General features: G+C 43.9%; 1 long non-coding RNA gene across 1 annotated transcript in view; it reads left to right on the top strand.

Moving 5' to 3' along the window:
- LOC130453895 (uncharacterized) overlaps positions 1-25417 on the top strand; it is a 56974-nt gene that overhangs the window by 29573 nt on the left and 1984 nt on the right. Inside the window, exon 2 of the long non-coding RNA XR_008911556.1 lies at positions 17100-17170. This is a non-coding gene — a long non-coding RNA (uncharacterized LOC130453895). The remainder of the gene's footprint in view (positions 1-17099; positions 17171-25417) is intronic.

The following is a 25417-nucleotide window of genomic DNA, read 5'->3' as shown; positions in this document are numbered from 1 at the left end:
GTCTAGAGATGGGAGGTGTTGGGTTCAAATCTGGCCTCAGACCCTTCCTCACTGTGTGACCCTGGATGAGTCACTTAACCCCCATTGCCTAGCCCTTACCCATCTTCTGTCTTGGAACCAACACACAGTATTTTTTTTTTAAACCATCTGTCTTAGATCAGTACTGTGTATTGGTTCCAAGGCAGAAGATAGGTAAGGGCTAGGCAATGGGGGTTAAGTGACTCATCCAGGGTCACACAGCAAGGAAGGGTCTGAGACCAGATTTGAAGCAAAAACCTCCCATCTCTAGACCTGGCTCTCCATCCATTGAGCCACTCAGCTGCCCCCAGTATTTTTCATCATAAGTCCTTTGGAACTGTCTGGGATCATAGTGGTGCTCAGAAGAGCTAAGTCACTCACAGTTGTTCATCGTGTAAAAGAGCTGTTACTGTGTATTGTTCTCCTGATTCCACTTTCCATCAATTCATAGAATTTCCCAGGCTTTTCTGAAATCGCCCTGCTCATCTTTTCTTACAGCACAGTCGTATTCCGTCCCCATCATAGCCCACAACTTGTTCAGCAATCAATGGGCCTCTCCTCCATTTTCAGTTCTTTGCCACCATAAAAAGAGTTGCTAGAAATACTTTTTTTTTTGTTCAAGTAGGTCCTTTTTGATTTTGTTTTTTATCTCTTTGGGACAAGGTGTAGTAGTGGTGTTTCGGAATTCTCAGTTTAGCCATGTAGGAAACCACAACTGTCACTCGAAAGTAAGGAATGAGGCAGCTGGGTAGCTCAATGGATGGAGAGTCAGGCCTAGAGATGAGAGGTCCTGGGTTCAAATCTGCTGTGTGACCCTGGGCAAGTCACTTAACCCCTATTGCCTAGCCCTGACTGTTCTTCTGTCTTGGAACCAATACACAGTATTGATTCTAAGGCAGAGGTTATGGTTTAAAAAAAAGTATGGAAGGAAGGAGGTTTATTATGAATGTTCTTGTAGACCCGCCAGGGATCATTCCTCAAAGGGCTGGGCCCGAGGTAAGGGACTCTGCATATTTTACAAACCATCAATCAGGGATCGTTTCCACGAGTTACATGATGCATACATAATCAGGGGTTTCCGTGGGTTATGAATGCAAACATGACAGGCAAGTACAGGCATCAGAACATGGACAAGGACAGGTGTGGAGGGTCAGGCAGACTTGTATAGACATGGATTTGTTAGGTCACAGCCTGGGGTGTAACAGTGGTCCAGCAGGTGCAGGGGAAAGAGGGGCTCTCTGTAGCAAGCTTCTGGGTGTGTCAGCCTTGTAGAGCCAGTCCTTGGGTCATAAGGGGATCCCTAAAGGGAGGGAGATCTGAGGATTTCCCACTATATTCTCCCCTTATGAGGCCTCTTTAAAACTGATCAAGAGCCAATGACACATGTAAAACTCAGTGGAATTGCGCATCAGCTACAGGAGGGGAGGAAAAGAACATGAATCATGTAACCATGGAAAAATATTCTAAATTAATTAATTAAATAAAAAATTTCAAATCACTAAAAAACAAAACACAAAACTAAATAGAATTGATCAAGAGACTTCATCCATCCTCCTCCAGGGGCTGATAAGTTAAAGTGAAAACAGTGGCCCTTGTGGTCTGAGCACAGGGGCCCTCAGGAAATGGAGTGAGCCAGGACCAAATGGGGAGGAAAAGAAAGCTTGGCCAAAGAGGTTGCCAAGCAAATGGTCATAGGTCCGGGATGGGAATTCATGAACTCTCTGCTCCATCACGACAGACTGGTTGCTAGAATAGCAACCCTCTTCCACAAGGAAAAAGCAAGTACCATGACCCTCTGGGCAAGGGAGTTTAGTTGGGCTTGCAGGGTGGAGAGGGCAGAAGCCACCTCTCGAATTTCAACACCCAGTTTATAGGAGAACCTCTGAGAAAGGCCCATCATCTTGAGACTCCTTTCCCCTGGCTGGGCCTAGAATTTCTACCTGGCTCTGAGGAAGCCAGAGCTCTCTCTTTCCCTCTGTCTCCCCCCTTTTCTCTCTTCCTTAATATCTTCCCTCTATTGTAAAATAAACTACCATAATTCCATTTACTTGAGTAATTCATTTTGGGATTTAGAAATTAAATCCCTGGCGACCACCGATTAAATATTCAGTCCAACCATAAATAAAATTAGGTAGAAAGTAGATAGGGCAAACCAGTGTTTACCTTCTGGTGCACTAGGACCTGGAATGTAGGATCTCTATATAAGGAGACATTGGGGAGGAGGAGGAGTTAGACAGGGTTGCACCCTTCATTCAAAGATGTGAACTTGAAATCTGGAACCCCCAAGTTTGTCCTTGTTCCCCTGAGATTTCACCACCTCAGACTGAATACTAGACCTTAAAGCACTTGATTTGACCAGCTTGGGTGGAGCTAGCAGACCCAAGCATATGCTCTTAAGTCTGAGCCAACGTTTGGACTCCTTTACCCCTGGGAAAGCCCTCCCAAGAGGTCCACACTCGAGGGGTAGAGTGTCAATAGACACTTTTCCATGGGTCTCTGGTGGGAATTATGACCAGGACCAGGGTAGAGGTATATAGGGGAAGCCTGGCAGAGTCTCTGTCCTGAGAGACTGCCCATGGCACAGGCATCGAATATCAACCTTTCTGCCTTCAAGGGGAGCAGAACCGGCAGGTCTGTCAATGTCCTTCGGAGGAGTGAGAAGACGGGTTTGATAAGGGTTAAAAGACAACAACCACACACACAACAAAGTGATTTCTTGGGGGCAGGAAACTAGCAGAGGCTAGAGGGGAGGAAAGGATCAGCTTAGCCCTTGTTTTACAGGAGGAGGTACTTGAGCAGAGCTTAGAAGGCAGCTGGGGATGCTACAAGTCAAGTGAGGGAGGATCACTGGTGAGATGCTGGGCAAAGGCACAGAGGTGGTAGATGGATTCCCATGCAGGGAAAGCAGCAAGTAGAGCGTCTTGACTGGATTGAAGGGCAGTGATGCGCAGTATCTCTGAACTGGATTTGGAAGGACTGTAAATGTAAAGTGGAAAAGTTTGCTTGTGATGTTTGTAATAGAGCACCCTCCAACTCGAGCTCGCTGCTACAATTCCCCTCTCCCTGGGTTCAGAGAGGGTTGGATTGAGGAGGGTGTAGCCGGGCGGAGATGGAGCCTAAGAACAAAGGGCGTGGGAGGCAGAGCGCTGACACCCCAGAGGCCTGGAAGAATGTGGGGGGTGGGGGAGCCCCTCCTGCCGCGGCTGGCCTCATCCCTTGGAAAGCTAAAAATAGACAGCTTCTCTGCCACCTGCTCAGATGGGCCAACTCCCCGGGCGCACCTTCCTGCCGGCGCTTGGCCAACCTTGGTGGATGGCTGATGGCAGACATTCTGCCCCTCCGTGCTGGTTTTTCCTGGCTGCCTCTCACATGGTGCTGATGATGCCTTGGAGCAAGAATTTGGTCTTTTTTGGAGTGGCGCTTTAGAAGCTAGTAGCAACCCTCCCAACTTTCCTTTCCCGTCGCTCCCCGACACCCGCCCCACGTCTCCTCCTTAAGCGGATTTTGGGGAATTGCCGGGGTGGAGAGCGCTGGCGAATTTGTTTCGGGAAGGCTCTGGGGGAGGAGCCAGCTCACTCTCCCATTCATTCAGAATTCCGGGGACTCTGGGGACCCGGCGAGGGCTCGCCTCGGAAGGATATCTTCCAGCCCTATCCCGAGGATAGGGAGGGCGAGTTTCACATCTTCTCCCTGCCGGGCCGTGCCGCACCTCTGGTGTCAGCGCCAAGAATAATGCCTTGTCCTCGCCAGAGCCTGAGCGAAGCCAACCAGCCTGTTTCAGTCACCCGGGGACCCAGGTTTCTCTTGAACCCTTTCCCAAGTTTTTTCATGTCCGAACGCAGCGTAGTGGGCTGGACAGAGGCTTCCCAGGCCAGTGTAAAGGGCACGGAATTTGGAATTCGAGGAGTTCAGAGCTCAGCTCTGTTAGTCACGAGCGTCCCACGTGACCTTGGTCAATTTCTGTGGATTATAGAGAAAGGAAAGCTAAAAAAAACAAACAAACATCCTTTGTTTACGTTTTTCAAGTCCCCTCAATCGCAACATCCTTCCATCCTGGGTTGTGTCCCCCCCCCCCCCCAAGATTTATAAAGACTTTTTTTCCCAAGGGATTTCCGGGGACCTAAAAGGTTGCAAGCGAGTGAGATTAACAATAGACAGATTCAGCTGATTTTTGCAGTGGTGTCTTCATCTTGCATTTACTTATTCACTCAAAGCCACCTAAGGCGAATTTCCCGCCTCCGTGCCCAGGCCCTGGTCCCTTCGCTAGGGTAGCCAAAAATTCCAACACTATCTTGCTTTGCAGGGAGAAATGCACACATTCTAGGAAGGAGTTAACCCAGCTGCAGATGACTCTGGTCCAGCTTCTTCTGGAGGATCGTGTTCAGTTTGGGACACTGTATTTAAGAAGGATGCTGACTGTTGGGAGAATAGTCAGAAAGGGGGCAGCTGGGTAGCTCAGTGGATTGAGTCAGACTCAGAGATGGGAGGTCCTGGGTTCAAATATAGCCTCAGATACTTCCTAGCTGTGTGACCCTGGGCAAGTCACTTAACCCCCATTGCCTAGCCCTGACCACTCTTTTGCGTTGGAACCAATACACAGTATTGATTCCAAGACGGAAGGTGAGAGTTTTAAATCAAAAAAGAAAAGAAAGAGACAACCACAAAAGTGAGAGCTTTGAGTTGATGACCTGTGAAGATCTGGAAATGTCTTGGTTGGAGAAGAGAAGACTGACGGTAGGAGGGAGGAAATTAGTTCTGTTTTATTCCCTACCCCCCACCCCCACAGAAACTAAACCCAAGGTGGTGTTAGCTTTTTTGGCTCCCCTAGGAAGGGACCGGCCACTGGCACAGAGGTGGGAAAGCCTTGGGTGGCATTGAATGAACAAATGGATGAATTTTATGGTGAATATACCTCCCCACACATCAGCTGAATCTGCAGTTTGTTAACCTAATTAACTTGGGAACTACCTGGCCATCCCTATGAAAAAAGAGTAAATCCTGGAAAAACAACAACACCAGATCAAAGAATTTGAGGGAGTGGAGAGAAAAGAGGCCTTTTAGGCTTGTTAGGGAAAATTCCCAACTAAGGGTTGGGTAGAGCTGTATGAAAGTGAATGAATGGAGGCAGCTAAGTGGCTCAGTGGACACATTGCCAGGACTGGAGTTGAGAGGACCTGGGTTCAACATATCTCAATTACTTTCTAGTTGTGTGACCCTAGGCAAGTCACTTAATCCCAATTGCCTAGCCCTTACCATTCTCTTGCCTTGGATCTGATCGGATTCTAAGGTAGGAGGTAAAGCTTTCTTATCTTTTTGCAAAAAACAAAAAAGAAAAGAAAAAAGAAAGGGCAAGGGTTCCTCTACTGAGGGGGCACTGTTCCCTCTTCCTGGAGGTCTTCCATCTGACCCATTTGTCAGATGAATTAGAATGAAGCTTTCTTTGGAAGTAGGCTGGGGCTAGACCTCATTGCCAACTCTCAATTCTGGGATTCTGCAGTTCCCTAAGCAAAATATTCTGCCTCTCATCTCTAGAAGGTTGATGTTTTAACCCTCACCTTCCATCTTGGAATCAATGCTATGTATTGGTTCCAAGGCAGAAGAGTGGTAAGGGCTAGGCCAAGGGGTTAAGTGACTTGCTCAAGATCACACAGCTAAGAAGGTCAAATTTGAACCCAGGACCTCCCATCTCTAGGCCTGGCTCTCAATCCACTGAGCTATCCAGCTGCCCCCACTAATGATCCCTTGAGGCCTGGCTCAAATTACTACTCTTCTAGCAAGCCTTCCTGGTCCCACTTCCCTCATCTGGTCTCATAATACTCCTCTGCACTCATCAGCTCCTAATTTGTATCATTATTATTTGCAAACCTGTCTGACCTCTCTAGCTAGATGGTAATCTCTTTAAGGGCAATGACTGTGTCTTATTCCACTTTTGGATCTCACTGCAGCAATCGTAAATGTTTGTACAATAAGAGAAGGAAAGAAAAAAGACCAGGAGAGATTAGAAAGGGATAAGTGGGAAAATTCCTAACTTCCAAGAAAAAAAATCCTGCTCCTTCTACTAATTAGCTGCGTGACCTTAGGCACTTCACTTCTTTTGCTCTGTTTTCTTCTCTGAAAAATGAAAAGGGTTTGAAATATAGTCTCTAAACTCTGACTGTGTTCTGAGACTCCTCCCTGCTCTGATATTCTCTGTTCTAAGGTCCCTCCCGATGGACATTCTATGTTTTATATCCTCTTTCAGCTCTGATGCTCTTTGGTTTTTTTATTCTGTGGAGCAGTAGAGTGGCCCAAACTTTACCTGTTATCACCTATACTACAAGCTGGCTATTCTGTTTCCTGGGTGAACCCTTGTCATCTTGCTAGAGCATGGAGTAGTATAAATGTCCTGGTGTTTGGGCCCCACCTTTTCCCATTGGTAGTACCAAAGCTTGCAAAGTTCCCATTGGCCTTCCAAGAATGACTTCTAGGGTGGCTCTAGCATAGAGACTGACCCACGATCTGGGCTAAGATTTTGGTAACCTGGATTCCCTCTTCTGGGGCCCTGCTAACTGCTTTCAAGATCCCCATTGAAACCTGCATGGAAATCTCCCAGCATCTTACTGGTCACTGTTATAGGAACAAACTCATACATAACCAAAACCCCCAAATGAAACAAAAAATACACTGATGTGAAAGATGACTCCAACAATTCTTTCACTGGAGGTGGATTGTGTTCTCCATCATAAGTCTTTCAGGATTGTCCCAGATGGCTGAGAGTAGCCAAGTTTGCACAGATGATCATTGTATAATTATGCTGTTATTTTGCACAATATTCTCCTGGTTCTGCTTACTTCACTCTGCATCAGTTCCTGCAGATCTTTCTAGCTTTTTCTGAAACGATCCTGCTCATCATTCCTTATAGCACAGCAGTATTCTATCACCACCATATACCACAATCTGTTCAGCCATTCCCCAGTTCATGGACATTCCCTCAATTTCCAATTCTTTGCCACCACAAAAAGAGCTGCTATAAATATTTTTGTACAAATAGCCCCTTTCCCCTTTTTAAATGATCTCTTTGGGATATAGATCCAGTAGTGGTATTACACAGATAAAAGGATATGCAGAGTTTTAAAGCCTAAAGGCATAGTTCCAAATTGCCCTATAGAATGGTTGGTCAGTTCACAACTCCACCAACAATGCATTAGTGTCCCAATTTTGTCACATCTCCTCCAACATTTACCACTTTACTTTACTGCATATTGGCCAATCTGACAGGTATGAGAGGTTGCCTCAATGTTGTTTTAATTTGCATTTCTCTAATCAAGAGTGATTTAGAATATTTTTTCATATGATTATTGATGGCTTTGATGTCTTCATCTGAAAATTGTTTGTTCATGTCCTTTGACCATTTGTCACCTGGGGAATGACTTGTATTTTTATAAATTTGACTTAGTTCTCTATAAATTTGAGAAATTAGACTTTTTTAGAGACTTTTGTTATAAATTTTTTTCCCAGTTTGTTGTTTCCCTTCTAATCTTGGTTACATTAGTTTTGTTTTTACAACAGCTTTTTAATTCAATATAATCAAAATGATTCATTTTACATTTTATAATACTCTCTATCTCTTGTTTGGTCATGAACTCTTCCCTTCTCCAAAGATCTTCCAGGTAAACTAATTCTGTTTTCCCCTAATTTAGTTATGGTATCACTCTTTATATCTAATCCTATATCCATTTTGACTTATCTTGGTATAAGGTGTGAGATATTGGTCTATACCTAGCTTCTGCTATACTGTTTTCCAATTTTCCCAGCAGTTTTTGTTAAGTTCTTGTTCCAAAAGCTGGAGTCTTTGGGTTTATCAAACACTCAGGTTGCTATGGTCATTTACCCCCTGTATATTGTGTATATAATGTACTCCATTGATCTACCATTCTGTTTCTTAGCCAGTACCAGATTGTTTTGAGATTTGGTTACTAGTAGGCCACTTTCCCTCACAATTTTTTTTATTAGCCCTCTTGATATTCTTAACCTTTTGTTCTTTCAGATGAATTCTGTTATTATTTTTTCTAGTTCTATAAAATAGTTTTTTTTGGTAGCTGGATAGGTATGACACTTAATAAATAAGTAAATTTAGGTAGAATTATCATTTTTGCTATATTAGCTCGGCCAACAAATGAGCAATTAATATTTTTCCGATTGTTTAGATCTGACTTTATTTATGTGAAAATCGTTTTGGAATTGTGTTCATATAATTCCTGTGTTCTCCTTGCCAAGTAGATTCCCAGGTATTTTGTATTGTTTAGAGTGATTTCAAATGAATTTCTCATTCTAATTCTTGCTGCTGGACTTTGTCATATAGAAATGTTGATGATTTGTGTGGACTATTAATTTCTTTTAAAAATTTTTCAATAGAGTTTTTATTTTTTCTATTTTATTTTTATGATAAATTTCCAGATAAGTTTTCCAAAGTTATTCAATAGACATTTTTTCAAGTTAATTTTTTTCAGTGAACAAAAATCCTTTCTTCCCATCCTTCTCTTTCCCTCATCCCACATTGAAAAATAAAAAAAAAAGAAGGAAAAAACCTTGTAACAAATATGAATAGTCAAACAAAGCAAAATCCTGTGTTCACTGTTTAAAAAATGTCTTGGTCTGCATCCTGAATCCATCACCTCTCTATCTCTCTTTCTCCCTCCATTTCTCTGTCTGTCTTACTCATTCACCATCTCTCATCCATTCATACATCCGTTGAGGCCAAGATTGGCAGAGACAAAGGGGCTAATCCCCAGAAGCTAAAGAAACCAGAGGACTTAGAGGGGGTCCCTAGGGTAGAGGAGGAGCAAGGGCAGGGGATGGAGGCTAAGGGTGACAAAGCCCTTTCTCTAAGAGGCCTCCCTTCCCTTCCTCATTACTGGGACCCTCCCATACATAGCCCTTGGTTACTGTGGCAACCAGACAGCCTCAGCTCTGGGAAGAAGGATGGATGTTGGGGGAGGTTCCCAGACATCCCTCTCCTTTGGATTGGCTGTGACAGATCTGGGTACCACTTCCCCATCCTGCTTAGGGAAGGGGGATTGGTTTGCCAGAGGGAGAAGGAGGTGAATGAGGGATGTGTGGGAGGGGGATCTGTAGGGGCTTGGATAGAGGCACCATTGTTAGCAGGCTGAGAGCCATTTCCTAAGGCTGACTCCCATACATTCTTCCATTTGGGACTCCCCATTTTTCCATCGCCTCAGTTTCCCTCTAGTCCACCATAAGTCATTCTAGCTCAGTTTTTCTCCCCTCTGATATATATGTTGACACAGCGACTTTTTTTTCCATACAGCTTTGGTCTTTTTCTCCTGCCTTTATTCAGAGGTGTTCATCGGATCCTCTTGCTAGTGGGCCAAAGTTCAGAGTCCAATACTTGGCATTTGAGGCTCTCTGAACAAGCCTACCAGGAGTCCCCAAAGTTGGAGCTCAAGAGATTTTTTTTTTTAATCTCTTAACATCTGTCTTAGAATCCATAGTGGAACTGATGTTTCAAGGCAGAAGAGCAGTAATCTTTAGACAGTTGGGGTTAAGTAACGTGCCCAAGGTCATACAGCGCGGAAGGATCTGAGGTCAAACGTGAATTCAGATCCTCCTGACTCCAGACCGGGCACTCTATTCACTGAACCACCCAAGCTGCCCCATCAAAGATGTTTTTTGAAACTAAATGAACGCTTCCTTCCTCTTCCATTGTGAGGAGCTAGACCAAAAGAATGCTAGATTTGGAGTTCCAATCTCAGAGCAGTCACTCCCTAATTGTGCAACCTTCCTAGCTCTGGGCCTCAGTTTCTTCTTCTGTAAAATCTTGTATCCCCAGGCTTAGTGTGTTACCTGGCATACAGAAAGTGTTTAATGTGTGCTTATTGACTCTGGCTCTCTGGGAGGGTGGGGAGAAGTATATTGGAAAATTGTAGGTGATACAAGAACCAAAGATATGAATAAAGCTATACTCTTTAGAAAGACTATTATAATAGTTTGGGCTCTGGAAAGATGAGAAGGGCCTGATATAGGGGAATGCCCATGTTCAGAATTTTTTTTAATCCTTACTTTCCATCTTAGAATCAATACTGTGTATTGTTTCCAAGGCAGAATGGGGGTTAAGTGACTAGGAAATGTCTGAGGCCAAATTTGAACCCAAGACCTCCCATCTTCAGACCTTGCTCTCCATCCATTGAGCTACCCAGCTGCCCCCAGAACATTTCTTGTTTTACTTTGTATTTCAGTGGGGCGGGGGGGGGGGGGGGGCGGGGTGAAGAGGAGGAGAGTTGGGAGGGAAAAAACAGTAAATGCCCATTAATTAAAAAAAAAGAATGAATTAAAAAAAGTAGGGATGAATGGAAAACATGTTCTGAAGATAGAATCAGAGATTTGGCAATCCTTGAGCAATAAGAGGAGGTGATGAAGGAGTGATCGCCTTGTGCCAACCATGGTCTTAGGCAGAGAGGAGGCTGTCAGGGCCATTAGGAGACCCATCCTCATCTTCCCATCACAGAGTTTGGCACCAAAGCAACCGGGAAAGAAGGACCTGGAACAGAGATGAAAGAGGAATGGGGTCTGGGGGAAGGGCTGGCTTGGGGGAGCTGGTCTGAGGCCAGCTTCTCTGGAATTGGTGTTGGGGGAAGGGAAGTGAGTGATGGGATCTGGAAGGGACCCAACTCCAGGGCATCCTCCAGTCCCAGCCAGAAGGCTCTCAGGAGCCAGAGCTCCATCCTGCCCTTGAAAGGGAGAACATTCCTCACTGAGGGAGAATGCGTTGCTTGGGTTTCTGGCAACAGAGATCTGCTGCTTCCCATCTCCGGGGAACCCTTTAGTTTTACCACCAAAGCCAGTCCAACTGACCCACTTTGGGGAAACCAATGGATTGAGCTAGTTTGTTGATTTTTTTTCTGGGGGGCAGGGGAAGGAGAAGAAAGCTGCTCCAAAATGTTGTCTTTGCTGGTGTGTGTGTGGAGGGGTTCCATCATTTATTCATTCAACAGAATTAGAAAGGACATTGAAAAACTGGAGAGGATGACGAAGGGCCTTAAGTTCATTTTCCTTCTCTTCCAAAGAGTCACCTCAATATGGCAACAATAATTTTAAAATGGTGGTGGGGGGGCACAATTTAGAAAAATTAACCAACACATCAGTCAAGTCTAGTCTTACGTGTAGTATTGTGCATCTGTTGCCCCTTACCTCTACCAAGAAGAAAGAGAGGTCCATTCTATATCTCTTGAAAACAAGCATGGGGCAGGTAGGTAGCCCAGTGGATAGGGCACTAGGCCTGGAGTATCTGGGTTCAAATCTGGCCTCAGACACTTCCTAGCTGGGTGACCCTGGGCAAGTCACTTAACCCTGTTTGCCTAGCTCTTGTCCTGCTTTAGTGTCATTACTAGCATAGCAAGTAGGGATTAAAAAAGAAGGAAAGAAACTTGGTTTATTAGACTGCATTGGCCTCATCACTGGTCTCTTTGCTTCTGTTCTCTCTACTTTCCAGGTCCTCCTTTCCTCAGCTTCCATATGGATATTCCTGAAACACAGCTCTGACCATTTCACTCCTTTGTCAGAAATCTGACTGGTTCCCTATTGCCTCTAGCATCAGCAGATATTTCCTAGCTTGACATTTATGACTGTAACCTCTCTTTCTAGCTCTCTAGAGAAAGAACTGTTGGAATTGTCTTTCACATCAGTGCATCTTTGGTTTTATTTTGGGGTTTGGGTTATCTCTGACTTTGCTCTTACAACAATGACCATTATGGAAGTCAGTTTTGCATGAGAATAAAAAATGAAAAAAAGATTGTCCCTCTTCCTCCTCTAAGGCCTGGAGTCTTTGGAGAAGGTTGGTAGATTATGGATCCCTGTTAAGATTTTTTAAATGCATAATATTTTTATATTTTACATAAAAATATTTTGAATGCAATTTATTTAATTAATTTATTTAATTTAAACTTATTTTAAAATACTTTAAATGCAACTTAAATTTATTTAAATTTAAATTTAAACTCATTCTCTTCTTCTTCTTCCTCTTTTTAATTTCCAACTCATTTTTTTTAAACCCTTACCATTTGTCTTGGAATCAATACTGTGTATTGGTTCCAAGGCAGAAGAGTGGTAAGAGCTAGGCAATGGAGGTGGAATGACTTGCCCAGGGTCACATAGCTGGGAAGTGTCTGAGGTCAGATTTGAACCTAGGACCTCCTGTCTTTACGCCTGGTTCTCAATTCACTGAGCCACCCAGCTGCCCCCATGTCCAGCTCATCTTACCAGGTATTGGGGCACTGTCTGAAAGAAAAGCAACCCTGGAGTTGGAGCACCTGGTTCTGAGTCCTGTTGCTGCTACTTATTTTGTGACCTTGGCCAAGTCACCTGATCTTCTCTGAGTTTTAGTTTCCTCATTTGTAAACAGCAACAGCAAAAACAAAAGGATGGTTGTGTTGGATGACTTCTCAGGTCCCTTCCCATTTTGAATCCCATGATCCTAAGGACTGGTCCTCCCAGCAGTGGTACTGGGAAAGCACATCCCTTACTCCTACCTCTGGGCTGGAGTACCAGTCCTTGTTGGATGCTGTAAGATTCTGCCTGGGAGACATTTCCTCTAATCAATTAATTAATCAATCAATGAACCAATCACCATTTATTAACAGACAACAGTGAGCTAGATTCAGGCAGAAGAAGTCAACTAGGCATCATCTTCTCCTTTTCTGCCTCTTCTTAATGAATCACTGGGCTCTTGAGAGGCAGAAGCCCTGAATTCTCTGAGCATCTAGACCCCAAGATGCCTGTGAGGCCAGGGGTAAGAAGGTGAAACCAGGCTTGGTAACCCAGGCGATGCTACTTGATTTCCTGGAAGGAGGAGGACATCCCTCTTGCAGTGGCCTCTCTTCTTTGCCAGAGCCTGTTCCTTTTTCTATTCCAGAATCCCAGAACATTGTGCCAATGGACTCATTCATTGCCTGCCCACTCTCCCTATTTCCAGTCTTTCTGTTCTATTTCCTTCCAGGGAGTTCCTTTGCTTGTGGACCTTCAGGGTTCCATCCTCTAATCACCTGCTCCTACCTCTGCCTTGACTTGGCCCCAGAAGCTGCCATTAAAGGAAGCTGGTAGATTTCGATGTGGATGGGACCTCAGAGGCAATCTAGTCCTCTCCTTCTTTCATTTGATAGAAAGGGAAGTTGAGGCCCATATAAAGGCACAGGGGGACACAACAGTCACAGAAGATGCATTGGGAAGGCCTGGCAGATGCATCAAAATAGGATGTCAGATTTTTGGACAGAAGACAGATGGTCATTTCATTCAATAAAATTTCATTTCATTCAATAAACATTAATTTTGCCAGAGGTCTCATGGAATAAACTCTGTGTGTCAGTGAAGGAGATGACAAAGTTGGGATAAGATACAGCTCTTCTCCTGGAACTCACAGGCTAGTAAAGGCATTGGGCACAAACACAGACAACTGTAATACATCATGATGAAAACTAAATTATATTAGAAGGACACAAATAAAGTGCCTGTCAAAGTCTTGGAGGATGGAGCTTTTTAGTTGGATTTTGTGCAGATGGAAAATTTGCCACACCTGAGCTACATTCCCAGCATCCTTTTAAGTTACATCCTCATTTTACATAAGGATGCTTAGGAGATAAATTTGGCTGAGACCCAACTGTGGGCTTTTTTTTTTTCCCCCCCAGAGCTTGTGCTTTTGGTAAAGTGCTGCAGGTGGGAGTCTCTGGCTCTCTTTGCTCTGCTCACTTGACTGAAAAAAACCTTTTTTCTTTTCTCTCTCTTTTGATTTAGCATTAAAAATTCTATATATTTTTAAATACTAGGAGCATTTATTCATTTTTACTCCCACAATTTCAAAGGAGGGGTAAGAATTGACCATTCATTCATTGAAGGAGTTATTGAGGACCTGCTGTGTTCCAGGCACTTCCTTAGGCACTGGAGGTACGAAGACAAAAACTGAAACAATCCTTGCCCTCAAGGAGCTTATAGTCTCTTTCTTGTAAGCACGTACACAAATGAACATAAACTATGTACATCTTGAATTCAAAGTCATCTGGAGAGGAGGAGGAGGACATAAGCAGCTGGTGGAAATCTGAAAGAGAAATTTGGGGAGATTCAAGGGAAAGACACATAGGAGGATCCTCCCTACAAAGGTCTTCAGAGGAAGCTGGAAGACCACTGGCTGGAGATGCTTGGTCAGGTCCCAGGTCCCCTGAGCTGGCCTCTGAGCCTTTTTCCAACTTGAGATTCTGAGAAATGTAACTTTATGGATTCACAGATGGCCAGAGCCAGAAGGGGCTTTAGAGGTCATTTCTGTCAACTTCTCTCTTTCCCCCATTTTATTTTCTCAATGACCATTTATTTATTTTTCTAAAAACCCTTATCTTATATCTTAATTATAATTATACATATAATTATATGTACATAATTACATATACATATATATAATTATATCTTAATTATAATCTCAATATTATGTATTGGTTCCAAGTCAGAAGAGAGATAAGTATTAGGCAATGGGGGTAAAGTGACTTGCCCAGGGTCACACAACTAGGAAATGTTTGAACCTAGGACCTTTTGTCTCTAGGCTTGGCTCTCAGTCCACTGAGTGACCCAGCTGCCCCCTCAATGACCATTTATTAAATGCCTAGCTATTTTTGTCTCTTTGTTTTTCCAGTGACTAGCACAGGTCTGGTCGGGCACATAGGAGGCTCTTTATAAATACTGGTTGACTGTTTCCTTGATCCTGTGCTTGGTGCTGGGATATGAAGAAAAAAAATGAAGCTGTACCTGCCCTCAAGGATTGCCCTTATAATCTATAAGAGGAAGCAACATGTGCATAAATATGGAAATACAAAAAATAAACAACATTAATTGAATGCCATTTATTGGGGAAAGCATCAACAACCAGAAATGTTAGGAAAGACCTCATGGAGAAGGTAGCCCTGGGGGCAGCTAGGTGGCTCAATGGATAGAGCACCAGACCTGGAGATGGCAGGTCCTGGATTCAAATCTGGTCTCAGACACTTCCTAGCTGTGTGACTCTGGGCAAGTCACTTCACCCCCATTGCTTAGCCCTTACTGTTCTTCTGTCTTAGAACTAATATACAATATTGATTCTAAGATGGAAGGGAAGGGCAAAAAAAAATTGGAAAGACCTCGTGGAGGAGAGAGCCCCTGAGTTGAGCCTGGAAAGGTGATGTTCCTGATTCTAAGAGGTGGAAATGAGGAAGGGTGACATTCTAGGCATGGAGAACCATCTGTACAAGTCGTGTCTGGGGAGTAGCAGGAAGACCAGTTTGACCTGAACACAGAGTATTTGGGATCAGTTTAAAATGGCAGATTGGAGCCAGAATGAGAAAGAATTTAAATCTAAGCCTCAGGGGGAATAGGGAGCCCTTGAAGCTTCTTGGGCTTTGGGTAGAGCAGTTTAAGGAAGGGGAGGAGAGAGCCTGGAGGCAGGGAGTCCAAGGAGCAGGTTATTGCTACTGTGCAGGTGAGAGGGTGGTAAAGGCCTGAAGGGTGAAGGGAAAGAAGAGGATGAAAGAGAGTTGATTTTGCCTGTCAACCTGAAGACTCGTCAAGTGGATGGATATGGGGCGACCCCTTCATTTTATAGCAAAGGAACCAAGGTCCAGAGGGAGACAGTGACTTCAATAAGGTCACACAGTAAACTTGAATGGAGAGAACCGAGACTCCAATTCTGGTGCTCTTTCAATTTTTTTTTTCATGATACTTCCATGACACTGTTGTTGTTCGGTTGTGTTTGACTCTGTGATCCCATCTGGGGGGTTTTCTTGGCCAAGATATTGGAGTGGTTCTCTAGCTCATTTGACAAATGAGGAAACTGAGGCAAACAGTTTGGGGACTTGTCCAGGGTCACACAGCTGGATACAGGCATGGTTTGCTATTTCCTTGTCCAGCTCACTTGACAGATAAGGAAACTGAGGTAAAAAGGATGAGGCACTTGTAGACTTATTTAAATTCACAACAAACCCACAAAATAGGTGCTATAGGCATTGTCCTTATTTCATGGAATTGGAAACTGAGGCACAGAGAAATTAAGGGATTTTTCTTTTTAAAAAAACTATTTTCTCTTCTTTTTTTCATATTTTATTTTCTTTTTTAAACATGATATAGTATTTTATTTTCCCACAATTACACGTAATAGCAATTTTTAACATAGGTTTTCCCCAAACGATGAGATCCAAATTATCTCCCTCCGTCTTTTTCCTCCGCACCTCCCTGAGATGGTAAACAATTTGATGGAGGTTATACTGCATTTAAGGAACTTTTCTATGATCATGAAGTGAGAAACCAGAGAAGTGTTGAATCTGGGTTTCCCTTCCTCTAAGGAAGTGTCACAGCTGAGATTTGAGCCTGGGAATTCCGGCTGCCCAATCCAGCCCTCCTCCCCACTGTACCAGCCCCCTCGTCCTCCAGGATGGGCACAGGCAGGGTCAAAGAGGGTGAGGCCTCGACTCAGCTAACCAGAGGGGATGTGGAGGCACTCAGGGAGGGAGAAGATGGTTAATGTTTGGCCAGGAAGAGGAAATATCCTGCCAGTTCCCAGAAGGTAGTCGCCACCCTCGTCCCCACTGTTGTTCCTTCTCCCTAAGGCGGATGCCTGGCTCTGAAGGTGACCCGGAATCTCCCTCAGGGTCCGAGCAGGCAGGAGTCTCTGAGTAGGACCCTTTGGGCTTCTTCATGCCCTTTGCAAGTCGCCTGGTCTCCTTGGGCAGGGGAAGCAGGCTGGGGCTTTGCACTGGGGGCTGGGAGAGGGTGGGGAAGCAGCCAGCTCTCCTCTCCCCACCTAGGGCTTATCTGTGGGTTAATGATTTGCAAAGGGAGTGGATCAGGCTCTTTCTGGCCCTGGATGTCCCTCCATCAGCCAATGAGACAGCCGCCAGTGGTGAATGGGGAAAGCCAGATCCTTGGTGGGTAGAGAAGGACCCAGGTCTCTATAGGGGGCTCCCATCACTCAACAGGGCAATGGTGGTGCTTCCCCAGGGATGACGCGTCTCCAGTGTTCTCTGTGTCCTTTTTTCCCCTCTGATCAGATTTCCTTTCTTTCTTTTTTTTTCCAACAGGAGAAGGTGGTGAATTGAGCACAGTCACGAGCAGATGGCTTCCTCCGATCCGTCTCCTCAGCCCGCAGTAGGTACTGTAATCATCAGACTTTATTACTAATTTTTTCTGCAATACAATCTTATATAATATATAGTACTATGTAATATGATTATAACAGTAATAGTGTTAATTATTCAAATACTCAAAGCAATACTATTATAGAATGAATAATATATTATAAATCAACAAAACCATTGATTAATGAATAAATAATTAATAATAATATATGAGATAATAATACAAGATATTGTTTTAATTGTCATTCCCTCTCTGGATCTGTTTTGGCTGAGCTAGAAGGAGGATTTTTGCTCTATCCCTCACTTACTTCTTACAACATAATACTTTGTATTAGAAGTGGGGAGCCTATTTGGGTCACCCATCTTTGAGGCACAGGGCTGAAAAACTCAGAGAGTATGGATGGGGCACGAGTCCCATCTCTGCCATGGAATTTTGTGACCTTAATCAATGTTGTCTCACTTTTTCATACTCTGTGACCCTTCTATTGTGCCTCAGTTTCCCTAGTGCAGACCTAATTCAGTTAACTTTTTTATTTTATTTAAAAAAAACCCCTTACCTTCCATCTTAGAATCAATACTATGTATTGGTTCTGCAGCAAAAGGATGGTAAGGACTGGGCAATGGAGGTGAAGTGACTTGCCCAGGGTCACACAACTAGGAAGTATCTGAAGTCAAATTTGAACCCAAGACCTCCCATCCCTGTTTAACCCTTTTATTTAGAACTTATCATGTGTTCAGTGCTACACAGATTCATAGATATTGTTGCCATCGCTACAGCCATGCCTTATCTGCATTACAGTAGTGCTCTAGGGCTTCTAAAATACTTTCCTCCTAAATACCCAAGGAAACTGGCAGTCTGAACATTATTACCCGCATTTTAGAGATAAGGAACAAGAGAGAGACATTATAGGGATCAGCCTTGTAGTTTCAGAGCTCATATCAGTCATGGCTTCAACCAGGGACAGATTCCAAGTTGGTTGCTCTTTCATATGGGTCACAAAACCTAGAATTTTGAGTTGTGGGAGCTAGAAGAGAATTTAGGACCCAGAGTGTCAGGACTAGAGGAGCCCTCAGGACAAAGATAGTCAGAGGTAGAAAGGAAGCTTAGAAGCTAAAATGCCCTCGCTGGGAAGGATCTCAGAACACAGAATGCCGGAGCTGGAGAAAGTTCTTCTGAAGTCAGCTCCTTCATTCTACAGGGGAGGAAACCGAAATAGGATCTGATCACCGTTCTTAAGAGACTCCCAGCGAACTAAGAGGGGATGGAGATTACTATTGCAAAAATAGATTCTAGTAATTGCATGGAATAGGTACCAGATTATGGGAATTCACAGGAATTCTGACTTGGGAACATCACAGAAAGCTTCTTGGACATCATCACCCTTGGCCTGGGCCTTGAAGGCAGGGTAGGATTTTGAGAAGTGGAAAAATGAATTGGGGGACATTCCAGGCTGGTCTCCAAAGAGGTATGGAGAGAGCCAAGAGCTTGGGAAATGGTGGTGTGGCTTCTGGGGAGGGTCGAAGCTTATGTGACATGGAGTGACAGGGAGTCATGGGACATCAATGTGGAAGGGTCAGTTGGGGCCCATTCATGGAGGACCTTGACATTCAGGTTGAAATTGTTACTGCTTTGCTCAGCAGGCAATAGGAAGCCATTGGAGTCATCCAATCAGAGCCGTGTTTCAGGAAGATTCCTCTGGTGGCAGGGTGATTTGTTTAATTGGATTCAGTATACACTGATTAAATGGCTACTTTGTGCCTGGCACCATGTTTGGCACTGGGGATACAAAGATGGAAACAGAGCAATCCTTGCCCTCAGGAAGTTCACATTCTATGAGGGAATACAAACATGAATAAGTGAATAGAGAGGATCTGCCAAGAAGGAAGAAGTTTAATACAGGGGGAAAGAATGCAAACCCAGGGAAACCTTCAACGTTTACTACTTGTGATCTGGGCCAAATCACGTAACTTCCTTGGATTAATTTCTTCATGAGTAAAATATGGTGGCTGGGCTAGTTGGCTTCCCAAGGCCCTTCCAGATCAACATCTACCATCTCGTGGGAACCACCCCAACTTACCTTCCATTTTGGAATCAATATACTGTGTATTGGTTCCAAGGCAGAAGAGTGGTCAGAACTAGCCAACGGGGATTAAGTGACTTGCTCAGGAGTGTCTGAGATCAAAATTGAACCCAGGACCTCCCATCTCTAGGCCAGGCTCTCAATCCACTGAGCCACCCAGCTGCTCCACTATGTAACAAGTTTTAATATGATGCAATAGGGCTAAGGATGGGACCTGTGATTTCATTGCTCTAGGGAGTCCACTGATGAAACTCTCTCCAGCAATGCAGAGAGATATCTTCTCTGCAACTAATAATGATAACATTTGTTAAATGCTGTAAAGCTTACAAAACAACGTACCTGTTTTAACCTTTAATCATCTTTATAACCTTGTGAGGCAGGTGCTGTTATTAGAATTGTATTCAGATGGGGAAACAGGAGATGACAGAGATTAAGTCCTCTGTCCTGGGTCATATAGCTACCTAGTGTTAGAAGCAGCATCTGAAATTCGTCTTCGTAATTTCCATCTACTGTGCCATTTGGGATTGAAAGGTCAAGTGACTTGCCTAGGTTCACGCAGCCAGTATCAGCTTCCAATCTAATGTACCATGTTGCTTTTCTTGGTGTAAGAGAGATCCAAATAAATTGATGTGAGAGATTCAAAGAGGGAGAGATTGCTTTTAGCTGGGGTCTTCAGGGAGAAGTTGGCAGTTAGGAAATAGTCTTTTAATAAACTCATTTTGGTAAAATATTTAAGCACCTACTATGAATCCTTAGCGTGGTGCTGAGGATACAAAGATGGCATAATTAAGTCTTTGCTTTATCGTCCCTTAAAGCCAGATAATGACAGAATTGTTCGGGTTAATTCTCTGGGCAATACAGACAAGCCCAGTTAGGTCTTCACTAAAAGTGAAGAGTTTTTTTCTGATCAGCTTCTTGCAGTGGCCTTTTCAAGGACTAGTATGTAGGGAAGATGTGATAAAGGACAAAGGAGAGATCTAGATAATTCTGAATTGTCTAGAAAATTATGAGTAGGAGATCCATCACTGTTATCTGACAGAAAGTGCTGCCACCAATAGAAGAAGGGACATTCAGAGGAAGGGTTGATTTAGGGGAGAGTTCACTTTTGGTTGGATTTAGTTGGAGGTAGAGATGCTCACTCTAGAGGTCAAGGGTAGGGTTGGTGCTTGATATATACACATGGAGGTCATCTGTATGGATGATCTGTGGACTCATGGGAGGTGTTAAGGTAACCAAGAGGAAGAAAGAGAAGAGAGCTTGAGAAGGATATCCTAAGGGGGACTTCCAGTATTAGAGAATGGTTCCTTCCTTAGTCACTTGGGGAAAGGAGACTGAAGAGGAATGGTCAGGCAGGAAGGAACAGAACCAAGAGAGTAGTGTTGTGGAAGCCAGAATGCTCAAGTAGCTGTGTGGGATCCTTCAAGAAGGTCAAGGAGGATGGGACCAGAGAAGAGGCCATGGAATCTAGCGGTAAAGAGGTCAGTGGTCCCTTCTAAGAGAGATGTATTGGAGGATGGGGTTGGGAGCCAGATCTCAAGGGTCCAGAAGTGATATGTGAGCCTTAAGGAAGTGGTGGCTGCAAGTGTAGACTGCTTGTTTACACAACAAGTGGGTTATCTTGTTTCTGCTCAGAAGACATTTAACAAAGTTCATTTGCTGCAAAATTAAGCAAACTGCCTGGTGGGGGTAATTACCTTAATAGTAGATGTAACTTTTCATTCTTGTCATTAATAGAAAGGAGAGCTATGTACTCTGACTTTATTAATTTGGCACAAACTGTGTTGTATTTGGCTGGAGTCTGGTTTTCTTTTATTGCTGTGTAGATGATTCTTTCATGGGATTATAGATTTGGAGCTGGAAAGGAACTTAGAAGTCATTAATCCAAACCTATCATTTTCTAAATGCAGAACCTGACGCACACCGAGGTTAAGTGACGTAGCCAGGATTACATAAGTTGGAAGAATCAGAGGCAAAGTTTGAATCCAAGGATTTCTGAGTTGGGATGCTTCCCTTTGATCACGACACCCCATGCTTTCTGTCTTCCAGGAAGTCAGCAGGGAAAGGAATAGGGAGAATTCTTCAAGCAGAAGCTGTCTGCTAAGCTACACTGGTCAACATCTATTTCCTTATTGGAACAGATGGTCTCTGAGCTTCCTTCTAGGCTCAGATGATAGAATCATCCAATGCTTATGATTTTATTAAGCACTTTGTGCTGGGAGCAGTGGTTATAGAGGGATGCAAACGCACCCAGATAAAACAATTTCTGCCCTTAAAGAGCTACCTGACATTCCTAGGGAACACTGTCAGTGCAAATGTTGTTGTTCAGTTATTTCAGTGGTGTCTGACTCTTCATGACCCCATTTGGGTTTTTTTGGGCAGAGATACTGAACTGGTTTGCCATTTCCTTCTCCAGCTCATTTTATAGATAAGGAAATTGAGGCCAATAGGGTTAAGTGACTTGTCTAGGGTCAAACAGCTAAGTAAATATCTGAGGCTAGATTTGAACCCAGACCTCCCATCTCTGAGCCTGGCTCTTAATCCACGGAGTCCCCATATTACTCCACTTATATTTCTTATCAAATCTTTTTTCTTTGTCTTCTATCTTCCAAGGCTTCAAATCAGAGCCTCTAATGATAAGTGACTCATCTTTAATCCATCTCTCTGTCAGGTATGAACCTATCTTCCCAGAGTTCCCAGATTTCAGAACTCTAAAACATAACCAAAGAATTGATGGATTGAATTGTTCTTCCTCTTCATTCATTGTTCTGCCTCCAAATAGATCCTTTCAGCACCTTTATCTGACGGGAAGGTTACCTAATTTGGGATTTTAAAGCCCTTCATCACCAAACCCCTCTTACCTTTTCGGTCTTACATATTACTCCCCTCCACAAAATCTGCTGATACTGACTTCCTTCTTGTTTCGTGAACAAGATACTCTGTTGCTTGACTCAGTATATTTTTACTGGTTGTTTCCCATGCCTGGAATGCTTTTCTTCTTCTTTATTTCCATCTCTTGGCTTCCTTGGTTTCTTTGAGGTCTCATATGAAATCCCACCTACTATAAGAAATCCCTTTGTTCATTTGTTTGTTTGTTCCTTCCTTTGGATTGCTTCCTTCCTTCTTTCCTTCCTTCCTTCCTTCCTTCCTTCCTTCCTTCCTTCCTTCCTTCCTTCCTTCCTTCCATCCGTCCGTCCGTCTTAAAATCAGCACTAAATATCAGCTCCAAAGCAGAAGAAGTAAGGGTTAGGCAATTGGGGTTAAATGATCTGCCCAAGGTTACACATCTAGGAAGTGAGGACCTCTGGACTTGACTCTTTATCCACTGAGCCCCTAGCTACCCTGTTATTTTTTTTGTAATTTTAAATTTTTTATTTTATTTTCCTTTTGGGGTTTTTGTGGCAAAGATACTGGAGTGGTTTGCCATTTCCTTCTCCAGCTCATTTTACAGATAAGAAAGCTTAGGTAAATAGAGTTAAATGACAAGGTTAAGTAAACTCAGGGTCACACAACTAGTAAGGGTTGAGGCTGGATTTGAATTCAAGTCTTCCTGAAGTGTTCTATTCATTGTGCCACCTAGCTGACCCCCACACAATTGATGTTCCATCCCTAAATTGTTTGAAATAATCAAATTCTGTTAGCCAAGGCTGGGCTCCTCAATCTCCTCCTGATGAGGCACTAATCTGGATTTCTCCAGTCATCTTACTCCTAGTAGGCAGGGAAAATGGCTGAGCTAGCAAGTTTGGGGGCCAAGGAGGATAAGGGGAGGGAATTTATGGTTCAGGGGAGTTTGTCCCCAAAAGACATGGAAGGTCCTATCCACTAGGGGAAGCAGATAAAGGACCACTCCTGGAGTTGAGGTCCTGGGTTCAAATGTCATCTCAGACACTTCCTAGCTGTGTGACCCTGGACAAGTCACTTTTTTTGCCTAGCCCTTGCTCTTCTGTTTTAGTTGCTACTAAGACAGAGAATAGGGTTTAAAAAAAAAAAGACCCTGCTCACTTCAGATTCTGCCTAGTGTAAATATTTGAGCTTTTTGCCTTGATCCCACTGCCTATGATATGGCCAAGAGTTAAGTGCCACTCTCAGCTTCTTGCATATAATAGTAGACACATCACACCCAACTGAATTGTGGGAGTAGGTTCATGAAAGGCCAAAGGCCAGGCTAAAACCTATGTGACCTCAGCCACCAAGATGACCAACTCTTTTTAGCACGTGGGAAAGAGTCCCAGATGGAGAGCCAAGAATTGTAGCTCTCAAGCCTTTCCTTAGCCACGTGGCATTGGACAAGTCATTAGCCTCAGTTTCCTCTTTTGCGAAAAGTTGAGGTCCAGATTGGGGGTTTGTACTTGATGCACTCTAATAAGTCTGTTTCTTGTTTGTCTTTCTACATCTTCCCCTATTATAGCCCCTGGTACCTAGTGAATACTTGTTGATTGATTGATTGATTGAAAAGTCCTGCAATTGTGTGTGCATGTGTGTTTCCATTCTGTTTCCTCCAGCGGAGGTTGACTGCAGGGCCCCCCTCCCACCCTCTACCTGAGGCCATGCCCTCTCTGTGCACCCCGTGCCCCCCACATGCAGTTTGGGTGCTTGACTCTGGTCTTAAAGGATGAGTTGGATTGCCAACTCAGAGGGAGGCAAGACATGTTCCAGGAGTGGAGATTAAGCCCTCTTTGGGCACAAGGCACTCTTTATGTTGATTCATCCCTCATCTGATTAGAACTGGCTTCCTTCCCCCCCAGGACGTGCCAAGAGGAATCAGTGGGTTACACCATTGCCTTGTTTTCTTGGACAAGTCTCAAGACTATGCTTTCCCATGGGATAGAAGATACCCCAAAGCCTCTTCTCCTGGATAATTTGCTTAGGGGGTTGCCAGAGGCAGGGGGATGGATTAAATGACCTCCCGAATTCTTTTCCCACCATCCACTGGTGAGGTGAGAGGATGCAGGAGCAGAAAAGAAACCCTGACGGGGGCCGGACCTGGAAAGAGGAGAGGAAAGGCAGATAGAGAGAAGCAGAGAGAAAGAGCTCACACCTAGATGGTCCTGTCCTGAGTCTGAGCCAGTCACGATGGGTTTGGGGTGCCGGCTGTTTACATGGCTCAGCTGGCTTAGATGCCATTGATTCTTTGGCTGGCTCAGTGAAACCCTGATTATGATTGTTATTTTCAGCTGTGTTTATGGACACAGATACAACACACACAGACAAACACACAGACACAGACAGACAGACACACACACACACACACACACACACACACACACACACCCAGAGTCGGAGCCAGCCCAGCTGAGGTCCTTGCTGGGTCCAGGCTCACTTCCCATCCCTGGGACTCTGTTTCTTCATCTGTCACATGAATAGATGCCTGAAGTGATACCTCCAGCTCTAAATTCTGTTTCTAAATAAAGCAAAGATGTGACTCTGGGAATCTCAACACCTTTTGGGCTTTTCCAGGAGGTAGAAGTTGCTTGGAAAGTAACTTGGTTGGGGGGCAGCTAGGTGACTCTGTGGATAGAGAACCAGCCTTAGAAATGGGAGGTCTTGGGTTCAAATAAAGTCACTTAGCCCCCATTGCCTAGCCATTACTACTCTTCTGCCTTGGAACCAATACATGGTAGTGATTCTAAGATACAATAATGGTTTAAGAAAAAAAAAAGCAAGTTAACACTGAAGGTTTGAATGTTTGTTTTTGTTTTTAATTTTTTTAATTTGATGTTTTAATATAAAACATAAAAAATTTTAATTTAATGATTCTAGGTTTGGAGCTTTAGAGCTGGAAGGGGTGTCAGAGGACCTTTAGTCCAACTCTCATTTTACAGATGAGGAAACTGAGGCTCTGTAAATAGACTAGACCAAGGCCATATAAGCAAGCATCACAAGCGGGATTCGAGGTCTTTCTAGCCAGTGTTTCATTCCACTGAACCATGAAGCCATCTCTTTTCATTTCTAGCCCTGCTCCCCAACCAAAGTCAGAGGGTTGAATAACGGAATCAGATTCATGTAGCATCACTAGTGGGCTACGCGCCATTTTGCCTGCCTTGGCATGTGGCATTATTCATTAAGGACTCTTAGAGCCTCGTTTCATTGCCTCAGGGGGGCTTCTTCGAGTAGTGTCAGCAGGGTGTAAGGTCAGGCAGGTCCTCTTCTGTTCTGTGAGGGCGTCATCATGGTGGCCCTGGT

The sequence above is a fragment of the Monodelphis domestica genome, chromosome 4 (genome assembly GCF_027887165.1).
Source record: "Monodelphis domestica isolate mMonDom1 chromosome 4, mMonDom1.pri, whole genome shotgun sequence".
NCBI lineage: Eukaryota > Metazoa > Chordata > Mammalia > Didelphimorphia > Didelphidae > Monodelphis > Monodelphis domestica.
This window is presented reverse-complemented; position numbering and strand designations above follow the sequence as displayed.